Here is a 17,398-nt window from a genome sequence, read left to right as displayed (position 1 = left end):
GGCCAGGGTTGGGAACTGCTGCTCTTGATAGCACGTGAAACAAGAAATTTGGCTTCCTGGCTGTCTGCCACCAATAGTGACTTTCATTTGTCATCTGTTATGCTCCAGAGTTTCCAGTTATACGATGTGATATTCAAAGGACTGCCGAAGAGGTAAGATTAAGAAAATGCCTGAAGTGGTAGGGTAAATAGTCACAATAATTACAGAGCTCTACTGCTTCTCTCTGGCAGCTTCAGATGGATAGTGGGTAGGTCCAGAGCCCGTGTGTTTTAGAGGAGATCCCAGCAAGGTAGAAAATGCCAAATTGAAGAACTCGGGCTGGATTCCTGGTTGACCTGTCCCGGAAGTGGCTGTTACACAAGTCAGTCATCTATTCCCACACCTGAGAAACCAATGCCTTGTTCTAATTTGATCAGCAGCTAAAAGGAGCAGATAGAGATAGATTTTAGCCTAGGCTCATTCAAAGACCTCCCAGTAGATGCCACAAGGAATTAAGATCCTGTTACTTTTTAACCTGACACAAGATGTCACCATTGCTCCTGTGCTTTTAGCAATTACTGTATAAAGTTAAACAGCAGTGAGAGCTTGACTCCCTGATTGCACAAATTTTGTGTTGTTTTTTTTTTCTTCCCTTACAGGGAGAATAGTGTGCTCTCTCGATGAGGTTCGTTAGTCTACAATCCATTCTATCCCAGTTAAAGTATTCATTGTATAAAAGCTTATTTGGTTCCTACCCCACACCCCCACATCAGCTGTGGATACAAATTAATATCTCTTTGTGTACACTTCACAAAGGAACTTTGGTGGGGGCAACTCTAAAACAAGATAAAGTGACATGTTTTATAGGCTGACTGGAAAATTGTAGATCGCGTTTTTGTTTGGTTTCACTGCTCCTGACAAAGCTGAAGTGATCTCTTGTGCCCTGGCTTAGTCTGGTGCCAAAATGGAAAAAGGTGTGGACATTAAGCCAGGGTGCCAACAGCTAAGATCTGAGGTGGGAAGTGGCTCATCAGAACATTGGAAATGTTGCCAAGATGGAGAAAACCATCTTTACACACACAACACCGTGTATGGTTAGGGTTGGGAGTGGTGAACTCAAAGTCTAATTGAATGAAGTTGGAACTTGGGGAGTGGAGTTGCATTACTGTAGATGATAAGAGAGTTTAGATCTACCCAGCATCCTGGTGCCCTGCCCTTCCTCCATGCTACCGCTCCTCTGTATAAGCATTGAACAGACATCTAAAGAATATCTGTTTGAGGAGGTGCCAAATTATTACCCTGCTAAAAGTTTCACACCAAAATATTACTGTCAATTGGTGCAGGCTTGTGGAATTATAGTGATTAATTTCTTTGTTTTCCAATTTGTCTATAATGAGTATACAGCTAGAAAAGAAAGGCCTCCAAACAACATGATTCTAGAGATCTATTAGGAAGAGAAATGTGCGTGTGTTATTAGTTAGGAAAATATTGTTACTACTTTCTTATCAATCCAGATTAAGATATAGCTAAAATTGTGACTCAGTCAGGGTCCTTGCAGGAAGCAGATGGCATACTCAAATCAGGTAGTTTGAAGAGAAATTTAATAAAGGGAGTGTCTTCCAAAGGTGTGGCCTGGGTGTAGGGAAACCGTGAGGGAGAGTGAAGTGCTGGAAGATAAAACAGCCAGGCTGTTAACTACCATTGGGTCTGGAGGGCAAGGGGAGGAGGGAGAGGGCTCTGGAGAGAGGGCCACCCATCAGGTTGTGGCTTTCAATGGAGAGATGTTGACAGCCCAGGAGGGAGCTACAACAATAATGCCCCCAGCTTGTTCTTCTTTCTCATTCCAACCTCTGTTGTTGACCAGTTCCCCCAAGGCTGTTGGTATGGTCCATGTGAGTTGACTTCCTAGGACACTGAACAGAGAGGATGGAGGCCAAGAGGGGATTGGGGGAGAGGGGTGTGAGTAAACAGCAACACTTAAAAACATTCATTTTAATTTCACAATTCTGCAAGTTCATGTGGTTCTACAAGGTTTTCAATGAAAACAAGCAATTTCTTTCCCCACCCTTCTCCACTTCTGCCACCCACTTCTATGAGTCACCATTTTTTATTCTATTAACTATTTTTTCCCCGGGATTTATCTCCTTTCTTTAACCTACACTGCTATTTTTATTTTTGTTTTGTTTTTGTAGTTAGATATTGTTTAATGCTGCCAGAATGCAATATACCAGAAATGGAATGGCTTTTATAAAGGAGATTTATTAAGCTAGACGTTTACAGTTTTAAGACCTTAAAAATGTCCAAGCTAAGGCATCCAGAGAAAGATACCATGACTCTGAAGAAATGCCAAATGGTTTCCAGGATTTCTCCATCAGTTGGGAAGGCAATTGGCTGGTGCCTGAGGTTCTTGCTCCCAGTTTGTTGCTTTGTGCTTCTGATTCCAGTGGCTTCCTCTCTAAGCATCTGTGGGTCCTCACTTAGCTTCTCTAGGCAAAACTCTGGGTTCCAGTTTGCTTCAAATCTCATGGAAAGGCACATGGCAACATTTTCTGGGCTCCTCTCCCAGCTTCTGGTTTCAAATGGCTCTCACAGATCCTGTGGGTCCTGGTGTTTTCCTCTGCATCTCCAAATGTCTATGTCTGTGTCATCTCTGAATTGTTTCTCTCTCCATGAGTGCTCTTAAAGACTCCAGTAAACTAATTTACCTTGAATGGGTGAAGTGACATCTCCATTCAATCAAAGGGATACATCCACAATTGTATGTGTCACATCTACGTATTATGTATCTATGTATTATGGGAACAACCTAATCAAGAGGTCCCACCCTACAATATTGGATCAGGATTAAAGGAACATGGCTGCCATTCACCCCAACACTGAAAACAAGTCCATTTTGCTTTTTGCTGATGCAAGAGCCCCACTTACCTAGCACTGGCCAAATCTAGAGCTGGGGATTACTAAATAAAATATTTTATTAAAAATGCCTAGATGTGTGTTCTCCATTGGCCATATATAGCCATTTAAATTTAAATAAAATTAAAGATTCAGTTCCTCAGTTGTATTAGCCTCGTTTCAAGTGCTCAACTGTGCTATGGCTAGTGGTCACTATAGTGGACAGTACATACAACAGTTGATCACTGCATAATGTTCTATTGGATTAGACTGGTCTCAAGAGCACATAGTGTTTCTGCCTGTGTCAGGCAGTGGAGACAACCTTCCTGAAGTCCTGATTTTTTTGGTTTTGTGTTCTTACTAAGTTATTATATTTTAATGTAATAAAGTTATCATTTTATCTTTGTAGAAAAAAAATAGAACATGGCTGCCCCCACAAGACTGAATTAGGATTAAAAGAACATAGCTTTTTTGAGGCACATAATAGTTTCAAACCAGCACAGATATTATCTAGATAGTATCTTTTTTCTTCTCATAGGTGGGGGCAGTGAGTGTGAATGGTGAGGTTCATTAATCTATAGGACTTAACTCTCTTACCTTCAACATTCTTGAGTACCAAAACACACAAACTTGCTTTCTCCACACCATCCTATACTATAGTTACATCAAATTCTTAAAAATTAGATCAACGTTCCATGTTTGCTATGACTTTGTAATTGTTATGCATAGATGAGCTATGCAGCATACAGTGTTTACATTTCTCTTCTTGAAAACCTTTTTGTTTTTTTCTGGCACTAATTATTGCACCACTTTTTTGGCCTATTTTCTATTTATCTTTCCCTAATTCATCACCAACCACTCTGCCTGAAGCATCAATTTTCTCTGAGTACATCAAATACAGAAGGTAATCTACAGCTTCATTTTTATATGAAGCCCTCCATTCATTTTCTCCAATCAGAATTAGTGGCTCTTGAAGCCCACTTCTTAGCTATGTGGTCCTGGAATTTCCTTCTCCTTCATCTTGGTGAAAGAGAGTTATCTTCTTTTCTGTATTGAAACTCTTTTCATAGCATTCTGATGGCATTGCTCCATTGCCTTCTACTCAGTCTTCTTTTTTATCTTTTGTTTGTGAACTGTGTTTTCTCCCTGGGAGATTTTAGACTCTTCCCTTTAGACCCAGAGTTCTGGGAATTTTACAGTAACACTTTAGCATGTGCATTGTGCTGGGTATATGCTTGGCCCCTTTAATCCAGAAACTCATATATGGAAATTTTCTTTAATTATTTCTTTGATTTTCATTTCTTTCTTTCTGGCACTCCTACAGTTCAATCTTGGACCTTCTGGATTTTCTTATCCTTTCTCTTCTATTTTCCCTGTCTTTTCTTTTTTCTTTATTTAAATTCCTGTAAAATTTTGTTAACTTTATCTTATAGCTTTATTGATTTCTTTCTTCAGTTACATTTTTAATTTGACAGAGCTCTTTTATTTGTTCTAGGACTGCTTTTTTTGTATAGCATTTGTTCTTGTTCTATGGATCCAATCTCTTTTGAGGAGATTACTTATAGTGAGGTTTAGTTTTTTGAACTTTTCTTCTGCTCTCAGCATTGTCTATAGGTTCCTTTTTATCCTATATGTTTGTTCTTTGTGTTTCATGTTAAAATTTTCTTTAGATGGCAATTCTAAATTGCCTCTTGTCTGTTCATATTTAAGGGTGAGAAACTAAAAAGCTTAGTTTAGTGAAAACTTAGTGTCATGGTCAGGTTCATGTGTCAACTTGGCCAGGTGGTGGTACCTGTTTGTCTGGTTGGGCAAGTGCTGACATGTCTGCTGCTATGAGGACGTTTCATAGAATTAAATCATGATCACATTGGCTGCATCCACAGCTGATTCCATTTGTAATCAGCCGAGGGGAGTGTCTTCTGCAATGAGTGATGCTTAATCTAATCACAGGAAGCCTTTTAAGGAGGATTTAGAAGAGACAGGCTCTCTTCCTACTTCGGCCAGCAAGCCTCTCCTGTGGAGTTCGCCCAGACCTTCCATCAGAGTCATCAGCTTCACAACCTGCCCTGTGGATTTTGGACTCTACGTTGCCAAGGTTACATGAGACACTTTATAAACTTTATATTTACAGATATTTCCCATTGATTCTGTTTCTTTAGAGAACCCTAATTAATACAACTTGGTACCAGGAGTGGTTCTTAAGAAATAGAATCTTAAAAATGGGTTTTTACGATTGGTTTTCTGCTCTGACTGGACTCAAAGGCACTAAGGACTGATTCCTGTAATCAGAATGATACTGCCAATCCATGGGATGAGTTGGCAGAACAGATAGTCAAAATATCACCATTCGCTTTTTCTAATGCTTCGCTTGTGAGAAACTAGGCTCCGGGGGATAATGCTGTTGACACCTTTATGGAGTTCTGTGGAAGTAGGAGGTATAGAGATGTTGGCTGATTGTTGTTAGATATGCTGTATACATTAATGAGTGAGAGGGATGGGTTTAAGTCTTCAGATGAGAAGCTTATGCACTGTTTGACAGATGTAAACGTTTCTATGAGTGTCCTGAAGGAAAATCTTATTTCCTGTAGCCATAGACTTGAGATCTCTGAAAATCAGACTCAGAATCTTATTGTTAGAGTAGTAACTTTACAGTGTAAACTGAAATGTCAATCTTGCATGGTGTCTCCCATTAAAGTGGGGGCATAGATTGGAAAGGAGTGGGACCCTGGAAAATGGCTACTGGATTGATAATGATGTTAGTGGTGAGATTGAAACCCTAGGTCATGCTGGGTCTTCTCTAGATAACTCTGTAATAGTTTGCCCTGCGGTCATAGCACCCCACCTACAGCCTGCCTTAAGGAGTTGGTCACCCAACCTCCACCTGAAGGGATTAACCCTAGAGTTATTAATCTTGTTTCACCAGATGAAACTGAAAATGAATGCCCTGAAGCAAATGGCTTGGAAGATACTTCTGATTCTTTTAATGACCCACCCCAAGTACCCCTCATTTCTTCCAGACCTATAACCAGACTAAAGTCCCAACAGGCCCCTAAAGATGAGGTACAAAGTATCACACATGAGGAGGTACATTTTACTTCTAAAGAACTGTGTGAGTTTTCCAATTTATATAGACAGAAATCAGGGAAATATGTGTGGCAATGGATTTTAAGAGTGTGGGATAATGGTGGGAGGAATATAAGGCTGGATCAGGCTGAATTTATTGACATGGGCCCACTAAGCAGAAATTCTGCATTCAGTGTTATAGCTTGAGGGGTTAGAAAAGGCATTAACAGTTTATTTGGATGGATGGCTGAAACATGGAATGGGTAGTGGAAGAAGGTAGTGATAAATATGAACTATGACCACATGATCAGTTACAGAAATGAGAACTGTAATGCTGTTTTGTTCATGTTATACTATTTAAGTTGTAAGATATTAAGTTTAAGAATAAATATTACCCAAGGACTTGCACCCTGCTTTGGGGAGATTTACTGTGTTTCCTGCTATATGCAGGACAATTGAGTATTACTAGGTGAGGAAAAAAAATGTCTTTTATCATTTTCTATCTAGAAATTAGGCATGATTTAAGGTGATGAGTATAGCTGCCAAGTTGACAAGGGGTGGACTGTCATGGTCAGGCTCGTGTGTCAACTTGGCCAAGTGGTGGTACCTGTCTGTCTGGCTGGGCAAGTGCTGACCTGACTGTTGCTATGAGGGTATTTCATAGAATTAAATCATGATCACGTCAGCTGCATCCACAGTTGATTACATTTGTAATCAGCCAAGGGGAGTGTCTTCTGCAATGAGTGATGCTTAGTCTAATCACTGGAAGCCTATTAAGAAGGATTTAGAAGAGACAGGCTCTCTTCCTGCTTCGGCTGGCAAGCCTCTTCTGTGGAGTTCATCCAGACCCTCCATCGGAGTCATCAGCTTCCCAGCCTGCCATACAGATTTTGGACTCTACATACTCATAGTTTTGTGAGACACTTATAAATTTTATATTTACAGATATTTCCTGTTGATTCTGTTTCTCTAGAGAACCCTAATTAATGCACTTGGTGTACATGGGTGGGATTTGTCAACTATGAACTCATCATAGGGAATTAAGCAGCAGCCCCCATATGTCAGTCCTATAGGTATTTTCTCAGGGGCCACTCTCTTATCTGGGAAATAAATTAATGGCTGTTGGTGTTCTCAGAACCAAGTGGAAGAAGGGGGATGAGAGTCAGGGGAATATCACTATTGGGGATATTGTATAAACAAATAAACACTGAATTAATTTGTCTGCTTTTAATGTAGCACCACTGCCCTCAGCCATAATGTGGCTTGTTTTTAGCCTTCTGTTATTCAACTTCAGAGGTACCTAATGCCTCCAGTTCTTGAACATTGCTGGGATTCTGTAGCTCAATTGGCTTTTTCTTGCCATTGCTACCTCACCCTGACTCCTTTGTAGATCATTAGATTTTAGCTTGATGGTAGGTCAGTTACCACTTGGCCTTCTGCTTTCTAGCTTTCAAAATGTTATGGTCATCTCTTATCTGCTGTCCTTTACCTCTGCCATTCTCTTTGACCTTATGGACCTGCACCTTTAAAAAAAAATCTTTTTTCTCTGCCATGTTTAATCCATATCTTTTAAGCCTATTTCAGTTTTGTATCTAAAACTGAATAGGTATTCAGGAGAAACTTTAAGTAGCACCAAGTTGTCCCATTTCACAGGGGCACTCTTCCCCAAGCAGCCACCTATAGAGATCTTAGGAAGCCTCATATTCCTTAATAAACTTCTTTGTTCTTTGTAGTGTTGACTTTTCCTCGGGCATATGATTATATCCCATCCCATAACCGCCTACCACATTACCCTCTGAAGTCCAGTTGCATTATTCCTGAGAAGATTGGAGATTTGTACATGATCAGCTTAAAATGAATGTTTCTATTCTATTTGTAGAAATGTGGTGTCATATCTCCCAAGGTATAAATGGAACAATGGGATGTTGACAAGATTTTCCGTAACCATGGCCACCCTGCAATTATTCCCAAACTATACTCATTGTTTATTTGAATCTGAATTTTAACAAACAGGGCTCTTGCTAACTTGTGAATTTTCCAATGGAAACATATGGCCCATTATTATCCCCTTCTCATGAGTCAGCCTCCATCTTTCAAATTCAAACTTAGCCATATAATGGCTAAAAATTTTGTGTTTAGAATCCTAACAATGGCAATAATAACAATGACCCAATAACAACCAAATGTTCTAAAAATAACTCTGTGATGTAGGCAGGTATTATTAATCTCTGGTTTATAGATGAGGAAACTTTAGCTTCAGGGACGTCGTTTTACTGCCCAAGATCCCACCACCAAAAAGTGACTGAGATATATAATTATTCAATCATCAAACATTTTCTGGATACTTACCATGTGTCAGATGCTAAGGATGCTGAGATGAAGGACACACATTGTCCTCAGGGCGCTCACAGATTGGCAAGCCAACCCATACATGAATAAGTACACAAACACTTAGAAATATGCACTGAAAATAGGGGATGCATAATGAAATTACCAAATTTCGTGTCGGTTCCAGTGTGCCACACTGAAAGACCACAGAGGCGAAGGTTTGGGATTGTATTGGTAAGGTCATAAAAATAAAAGATAGTTCGGAAAGCATCTTGTACAAGATAACATCAGCTATTTTTGGTTCTTCCAGTTCACCCCTGTGGATGTATCATTTGGGAAAATATCTGCACAAAGCGTTGATCCACAAAGCTTTAAACTCTTCAGGATAATTTTCAAAGTATATGTATTCTAAGATGGCTCTCTCTAGAGTAGGTAACACTATATAACCATCACTTTAGTCAATATTCCATTTGATATACCTAAACTGGTTGACCATCCAGCAATTCATTTAATTTCATGCTCCATTTCCTCATTGGTAGTATAGTACACCATAGGCATTTCATGTATAATTTTAACAATTTTTTAAAGCTTCTAATTTGTAACAAAACATATATATATTTTTTGAATATTTTCTTCCCTCTGGGGTTCTGGCATCCTCTAGTTAACCATACTCCATTTATAAGGATCCATTTGAATATAGCTAAAACCCATCATATCACTAAATCTCAAATCACTGAAATTCATCTCTGAAAAAATATTCTGGAATGTTTTTCTGATGCCAGGAGGCAGATTTGAATTATTCATGTTGTTGAAACTCAGGTTAAAGCTACTGGGTTCTTATCAAGCTCTCCTCTTTTTACTATTCCCATCTTTCTATGGAATATAAGCATAGCATTTAATATAAGTTAATGGTATAATAAAAATGCCTAGGTCCACTTTAAAAATTAGTATAAAACTGTAGGCTTGTGGAGGTATTCCTGGAACTCTTTTGGATACAGGATTACATTAGATTTTATTTCTATATGGTTTTGCCATAGGAGCTGTGGCAAAAATGCAAGGAGTGATGGGGAAGTCATGACATTCTGAGGTGTGGGAAGGGGAGCAGAATTCCCTGTGGAAGCCTGCTGCTAGGGGTAGGAAGTTTTTGACCCATAGTTCAAAGTACTGATGGGAAGGGGAGCAGTGAAAAACAAACCTGGAACCAGAAACTCTCTTGAAATCCCACCCTGCAGGTTGGGATGAGCCTGTAGGGATCTCTAAACAAGGGCCTGCCTCTTGCCCTGCCCCACTGGGGAATTTGTATCCCTTCCAGCTCTCATCTGCCACAAAGAAGCACTGCTCAGGTGAACGCACTTGCGATGCCTCATTAGTTTTCACTGATAATGGTACCTGTGAAGCATTTGCCTTTTCCACCAAAGGATAAAAGATAATGTTCCCGATCTTGATTATCCTGTGTTATGCATGAAAAGAAAGAAAAAAAAAATCACTCTGGAAGGTACCTTGCTTCAAATCATCAGCTAATGTGAAATTCATAAGAATTTCGTTATGATAGAAAAATGTTAAATTGAACAAAAGCATTCAGAATAACCTCTTCATTCTCACTGGTATATTCATGGCAGAAGATATATATATATATATTTTTTTCCTCCAAGGAAAATGAGTAGTAATTTTATCCTGAGACGCCTACATTCTAATTGTATTAGACAGACTATATCTCTAGCATTGTCAGTCCATTAGAGAATTTACAATAAATCTTAATGATACATGCAAATACACCAATCTAATGGTCCATTATAAAAGAAATGACTGACTGTTACCATTTGTTTCCAGCAATCTATGTGATTTCTTACCTCCTGTTGGTAAAAAGTTCCAGAAGGCAGAGAAATCAATGTTTTTTTGTTTTGTTTTGTTTTAAACAGCAAAGTATATTGTAGTGAAAAAGGAAGACTAAGGAAAAGTATTACTCTTTTACTGTAGCTACATTAACACTTTTTTTTGTTTTTTTTTCTTTTGCATTAACACTTTTAATAGACTTTCATAACCTGGTATGAGTCTGAGCTTTTTTATTTGAAAACCACCAAACTGTAGTGATGTGTAGATGTTTTTCTTTTGCTTACCAGTTTTGTTTGGCATTTTTTAAATTCCTTCACTAGAGCTATCTCTATATACTGAATGCAGAAAACCAGAGGGAAGTAGGTAAAAACCACCAGAGAGGAAAAAACACTTTTAAAAGGGTTTCCTTCTTCTAAAAAATCAATGGCATTATCTTCCCCACTTCTTCCTTTAGATTACTGTGTTGTCTTACAATGAAGAGATGTTAACTCTTTCTTGCTAGATATGGCTAGATGTACATATACAGTGCTGGAGTTTGAGAGTCACTTATGCTGCAGAATTTTAAGTTCCTGGGAATGGTCCATGCTTACTCATCTGTGCAGTCTTCAGACCTAACACAGTGTAGAACTCAGGTTGAGCTCAGTTTCTCAAATTGAATCCAACAAGCCAAACCAATAGTCTAATCTCTTATCACTACCTTTATCCCTTAATAGCTGTGATAACATATGCAGGCAGATGGTGGGAAATAACAGATACTCACTCAAAGAAATATGCACTGGGAATGGGAGTGGGGGATACATAAAATATCAAAATCCATACTGGTTCCAGCATGCCACATGGAAGGACCACAGAGGGAAAAGTTTGGAATTAGATACACACACTACTTATGATCCTTCCATTTCATCCACTTAGATGTAACATTTGGAATAATATCTGCAGAAAGCATTGATCCATGTAGCTTCAGCAAAATAAGAGCTATTTCATCTCTGCATCCCTCTCCTCTGTCTACAGGCTGACTCTCTCGGCTTTTCCCTAAACATGACAACAGATGGCTGTGCCTGTCAATTCTGAATTTATATCTCTTCTGTTCAGATGACCATGGAGACTGATTTGTGATTTTGATCTCACCTGCAAATTCTCTGCAGAGAGGAACTAGTCTGCTTAGTTTGGGTTAGTTTCTTTTCCTGGTCCAATGACATATAAAGTCATTATAAATGTGACTTTTCAGGGACCGCCTCTTGGCTGGGAGACTGGTTCTCAGAGAATGCAAGCAGTGGGCTGGGCAGATAGCCTAGAAGGTCTCTAGTGCAATGAAAAAAGGAAAACTAGTTTTGCCCAGAGAGGAGAGAAAGTACAAAATGACTAATTTATATGGACAAAGCAACCAGTAAATAATATGTCCAGATCTATGGAAGGCAATTGAATTGGATCAATAGCTCTCATAAATATCATCCATTTATCTAGTACCATAGGGAAAAAAGTCTCATCAGTCTTTTTAAATTATGACCTTCTTTTCAGAACTAAGCCTGAGAAGTAGCTGTGACAAAAAATACAGTTACCTGCCCAGTATTCCTTTTCCTTTTCCTCTTTGAAAATAGTTGGGGCAATTATATCCACAGATAAAAGAATACATTTCCTAGCCTCTTGTGCAGCAAAGTGTGGCCAATGATTTGTAAGTCTGATGGGACACCCAGGACAAAGTTTTTTGTTGTTGTTGTTTTTAAGGGGCACACAGCATATGCCCTTTGTGCTTTTTACCCCTTCCCTTTTCATTTTGGCTGGAACACAGACATGATGGCTGGATCTCCAGCATCCATTTTGGAATATGAGGTGACCTTGAGGATGGTAGTCACACTTGAAGAATAAAGGAATAGAAATATAGAAGGTGCCTAGGTCCAGGATGACAGTATAGCACTATCATACTATCACTGCACTGCTTAACTACAGACTTCTTTTACATGAGGGGGAAATAAACTTCTGGCTTATTTGAATAATTAACAGCTGAATGTAAATCCTACCTAGGTTAAGGAGCCTCAGTTCAATGGGGGAGCATTATATGATTGACTGATCATGACTGATAAAATTCATGACAAGACTCATCACTGAGACTACTTCGTTCTGGTCCTGACCCTTTATATTTCTGTAGTGGCTAAAATCTATTAAAGCAAAATGATGTACAGACAAGATGTATAAATCCATGTTACCTTTAAAAACACTCTGTAGCAGCCATGAGAAAGTGCTTTGAAGATCTCCAAGTGCAGGGAGTGGAAGTGAGTGAGAGCCGCCGATGCTGGGCTCTGAAATCCATCTCCAAGGTTGAGCCCAGGCCATGCCTCCTACAGGCCGCTCCCAGGCAGTGACCAAGGCTGTCAGGGGCATGAAAGCAGCTTTGTTCTGGGGAGACATGGCTGGTTTGTCCCAAGGACTCCCTGATGATCTCACCAAACCTTCCTCAGACTACATGGCAGTTTAGGACACTCCCACCTCCTTTTCTCCATCTCTCCTTCACTTAGGGTCAGACATGCATCAAGGACTACTGATTTGCTAGCTTTCCTGCCTCCCTCCCAATTTTTTTTCCACAGGCATTTCCCCTAGTAAAATCCTTCCCTGTCTAACCCCATCTTGGCGTCTACTTCTACGAGGACCTTCTACGACACACTCATTTGAAGCAAGGTTTGTTGTAAGTAAAAAACCCAAAGCCTCCAAGTAAAAAGACTGCTGTAGCTAAACATTTTCTATATTCCTGCAGCAGATCTATTTTCTGAGCCCAATTTACATAAGGACAGATGATTCTTGGGGAAAAAAGTTATGGAATATCAGGTGTTCATCTCTCTCCTCTCTTGAAACCCAAGACAAAATTAGGAAAAAGAAATAATCATCCGTAACAAATATTCAGGGGATGCTTTTGGTAGGGTGTTGTGCTCGGAAGCTGTGATGCAAAAAAAGAGTGAGGAATGAGATAATGTAGTCCTTCTTCTGCTAGCTCATAGTTTATTTGGGAATATGAGAAGGTGGAGAGGGTCTCTGCCCCACACAGGGTTCAGGAAACAAGGCAGACAAAATTCTGCCCTCTCCCGCATGTGGGAGGAGATAGGCTGGATGATTGCATGAGAGGTTTGTATGGGTCAGGCCTGGAAGTGGTATCCATTAACTTTCTGCTCACGTTCCATTAGCCAGGAGTCTGTCACAAGGAAGGCTGGGAAATGTGGTCTAGCTGGGAGCCCAGGAGGAAAAGGAAATGGGTTTAGGGAACAGCTAGCCAGTTCCTTCTCCAGCTACCTTAGAAAAGGAAGCATAAGGAACAATGGGACTTTGGTTTCCTTCACAAAGGTAGTTTCTTTTTACAAGGATGATTCCTCAGCGTTTTCTTTTCGTCGTTACTCTGACTGCATCACTACCTTGTAAAGCATCAATTTTTAAGGGGATGTGAAATATAATAAAATATTTTACGGTAGTAAAACTGTCTTAACATCACTTAATTTACTTGGAGATTTGTTATACAGTCAAGTATTCCCAGATTACTTTGAACAGATTGCAAAGCTGCCTGATCAAAATTCTCATTTCTTATTTATAGGCAGATTACAGTTCAGATCCAGATGTTGAATGACTGAGCAGGTAGGCAGTTTTATTTTGCATTTCATTAGTATGTCAAGTGAAAAAAAAAGATGGATTGTATTTTTTAAAAAATGCCCAAGAAGATAGTAAGCCTAGGTTATGAATTTGACTCTAACGAAAGTATATTTAGTATCTAATCAAATTTCCATGAATTTGGATATAGCAAGACTAATTTGTAAATTCGAAATTAAACTTCGATATGCTAATGATGCCCCTTACTAAACATCACCCAAAGACGTAAATTTTATTATTAGCAACACATCAACCAAATCAAGCCTTTACTTTGAATATTGCCCTGTTTGGGCCAGGAACACTATAAATTTCTCTTTTACTAACATTTTATTTAACATCTGCCTAGACTGTCAGCATATATTGTTCTAACTTGTATTAGCCATTTGGCAATTCCAGTTGCTTTGTAAAGTTATAGGGTACCCATTTATTGAGATTGCTAACTACTGCAAAAGACCAAACAAAGACAGAATTAGATTTTAAATGACATTTTGGAAAAGAATAGCAGAGTAATGGAAAACATCACTTTTTAGAGCAACTCTACAATACCTGCAGTTAAAGAAATTCACTTGACACTACACTTTATGAATTCAGCACTTTAAATTCAGGAAAAGATCTTAAAGGTCAACAACGCAAACCTTTCCATTTCACAGTTGAGAGAACTGAATCTCAAAAAAGGTGAAGGTTACGTAGCTAATTAGTTACATGACCAGGTTTCGAAGCCAAGTTCATTCATCCATCCAGCATTTGTTCATCCATCCATCCACCTATCCAACTATATTAGTCAGGGTTCTCTAGAGAAACAGAAGAGGGGAGATCTATAAATACAAGATTTATAAAAGTGTCTCACGTAACCGTGGAGATGCAAGAGTCCAAAATCTGTAGGGCAGGCTGTGAAGCTGGCAACTCCAATGAAAGTTCTCAGTGAACTGTACTGGAGAGGCTGGCTGGCGGAAGAAGAAGAAATCTTCAACTTAAAATCTTCAACTGATTGGATTCTCTCCTTGTGGAAGACACACCTTAGTTGATTGCAGATGTAATCAGCCACAGATGCAATCAACTGACTGATGATTTAATAAGCCAGCCTTCTGGTTTATCAACCAGCCAGGAAATATCTTCACAGTAAAGGTTAGTCCAGTGCTTGCCTGGCCATACAACTAGGACCACCACTTGGCCAAGTTGACACCTGAACCTAACCATCACACCAACCAATAAATATATATATATGTTTTTAGTCACTGCAACTAGTTTTATTGCATTGCAATAATTAGGAAGAGTACAGTTCATGACAAAAATATTACAAAATTTAGATCACTTCACAGCACATACTCCTGTTAACATTTAAAAGTTAATTTTAATGAAAAGAGTGGCCAATTTTAAATTTAATGTCTGATATGACCAAAGTTGCTAGGTCAGTGCAACCAAATAATGGGGCACAACTGGATCACACTGTGTATGTTTCCCCCCCACAAAAAAGCACAACGTATAAAATGTGCATGTTTCCATTTACACTATACAAAAATAGTTAAAATGCATTCCAGGTAAGCATGTTACATTAAGAAATGGTACCAGTAAGAAATTGGCACTCAGAGGTAAAACACAAAAGTATTTTCAGCCTGAAAACACAAGATGGTGGAATTAGAAACTTTTGGAGAAAACATTATATGACCCATTTAGTTCTTGGTGTGAAGGAGGTATCGTAGGAACCCTCTGCAACTGACATTTCTACAGATAATAACATTTTTTCTCCCCTGAACTCATCTAAGTTGCCTATTAACATCCCAACACCCACTTAAAACTATTAAACTAAAACACATATCTTAATGTAGTTATGATTATTTTATTTATTTATTTATTTTATTTTATTTATTTTTTTATTAATTGACGGAAAAAAAAAGAAAAGAAATTAACCCAACATTTAGAAATCATACTATTCTACATATGCAATCAGTAATTCTTAACATCATCACATAGATGCATGATCATCATTTCTTAGTACATTTGCATCGGTTTAGAAGAACTAGCGACACACCAGACAAAGATATAGAATGTTAATATAGAGAAAAGAAATAAAAGTAATAATAATAGTAAAAACAAAAACAAAAACAAAAACAAACAAACTAACAAAAACAAACAAACAAACAAACAAAGCCTATAGCTCAGATGCACCTTCATTCAGTGTTTTAACATGATTACTTTACAATTAGGTATTATTGTGCTGTCCGTTTTTGAGTTTTTGTGTCTAGTCCTGTTGCACAGTCTGTATCTCTTCAGCTCCAATTACCCATTATCTTACCCTGTTTCTACCTCCTGCTGGACTCTGTTACCAATGACATATTCCAAGTGTATTCTCGAATGTCCGATTACATCAGTGGGACCATACAGTATTTGTCCTTTAGTTTTTGGCTAGACTCACTCAGCATACTGTTCTCTAGGTCCATCCATGTTATTACATGCTTCATAAGTTTATCCTGTCTTAAAGCTGCATAATATTCCATCGTATGTATATACCACAGTTTGCTTAGCCATTCTTCTGTTGATGGACATTTTGGCTGTTTCCATCTCTTTGCAATTGTAAATAACGCTGCTATAAACATTGGTGTGCAAATGTCCATTTGTGTCTTTGCCCTTAAGTCCTTTGAGTAGATACCCAGCAATGGTATTGCTGGGTCGTATGGCAATTCTATATTCAGTTTTTTGAGGAACCGCCAAACTGCGTTCCACAGTTGTTGCACCATTTGACATTCCCACCAACAGTGGATAAGTGTGCCTCTTTCTCCGCATCCTCTCCAGCACTTGTCATTTTCTGTTTTGTTGATAATGGCCATTCTGGTGGGTGTGAGATGATATCTCATTGTGGTTTTGATTTGCATTTCTCTAATGGCCAGGGACATTGAGCATCTCTTCATGTGCCTTTTGGCCATTTGTATTTCCTCTTCTGAGAAGTGTCTGTTCAAGTCTTTTTCCCATTTTGTAATTGGGTTGGCTGTCTTTTTGTTGTTGAGTTGAACAATCTCTTTATAAATTCTGGATACTAGACCTTTATCTGATATGTCATTTCCAAATATTGTCTCCCATTGTGTAGGCTGTCTTTCTACTTTCTTGATGAAGTTCTTTGATGTACAAAAGTGTTTAATTTTGAGGAGTTCCCATTTATTTATTTCCTTCTTCAGTGCTCTTGCTTTAGGTTTAAGGTCCATAAAACCGCCTCCAATTGTAAGTTTAGTAAGATATCTCTCTACATTTTCCTCTAACTGTTTTATGGCCTTAGACCTAATGTTGAGATCTTTGATCCATTTTGAATTAACTTCTGTATAGGGTGTGAGATATGGGTCTTCTTTCATTCTTTTGCATATGGATATCCAGTTCTCTAGGCACCATTTATTGAAGAGACTGTTCTGTCCCAGGTGAGTTGGCTTGACTGCCTTATCAAAGATCAAATGTCCATAGATGAGAGGGTCTATATCTGAGCACTCTATTCGATTCCATTGGTCGATATATCTATCTTTATGCCAATACCATGCTGTTTTGACCACTGTGGCTTCATAATATGCCTTAAAGTCCAGAAGCGTGAGAACTCCAGCTTCGTTTTTTTTCCTCAAGATGTTTTTTTGCAATTCGGGGCACCCTGCCCTTCCAGATAAATTTGCTTATTGGTTTTTCTATTGTTGAAAAGTAA

The sequence above is a fragment of the Tamandua tetradactyla genome, chromosome X (genome assembly GCF_023851605.1).
Source record: "Tamandua tetradactyla isolate mTamTet1 chromosome X, mTamTet1.pri, whole genome shotgun sequence".
Classification (NCBI taxonomy): Eukaryota; Metazoa; Chordata; class Mammalia; order Pilosa; family Myrmecophagidae; genus Tamandua; species Tamandua tetradactyla.
Note: the sequence above shows the minus strand (reverse complement) of the source record.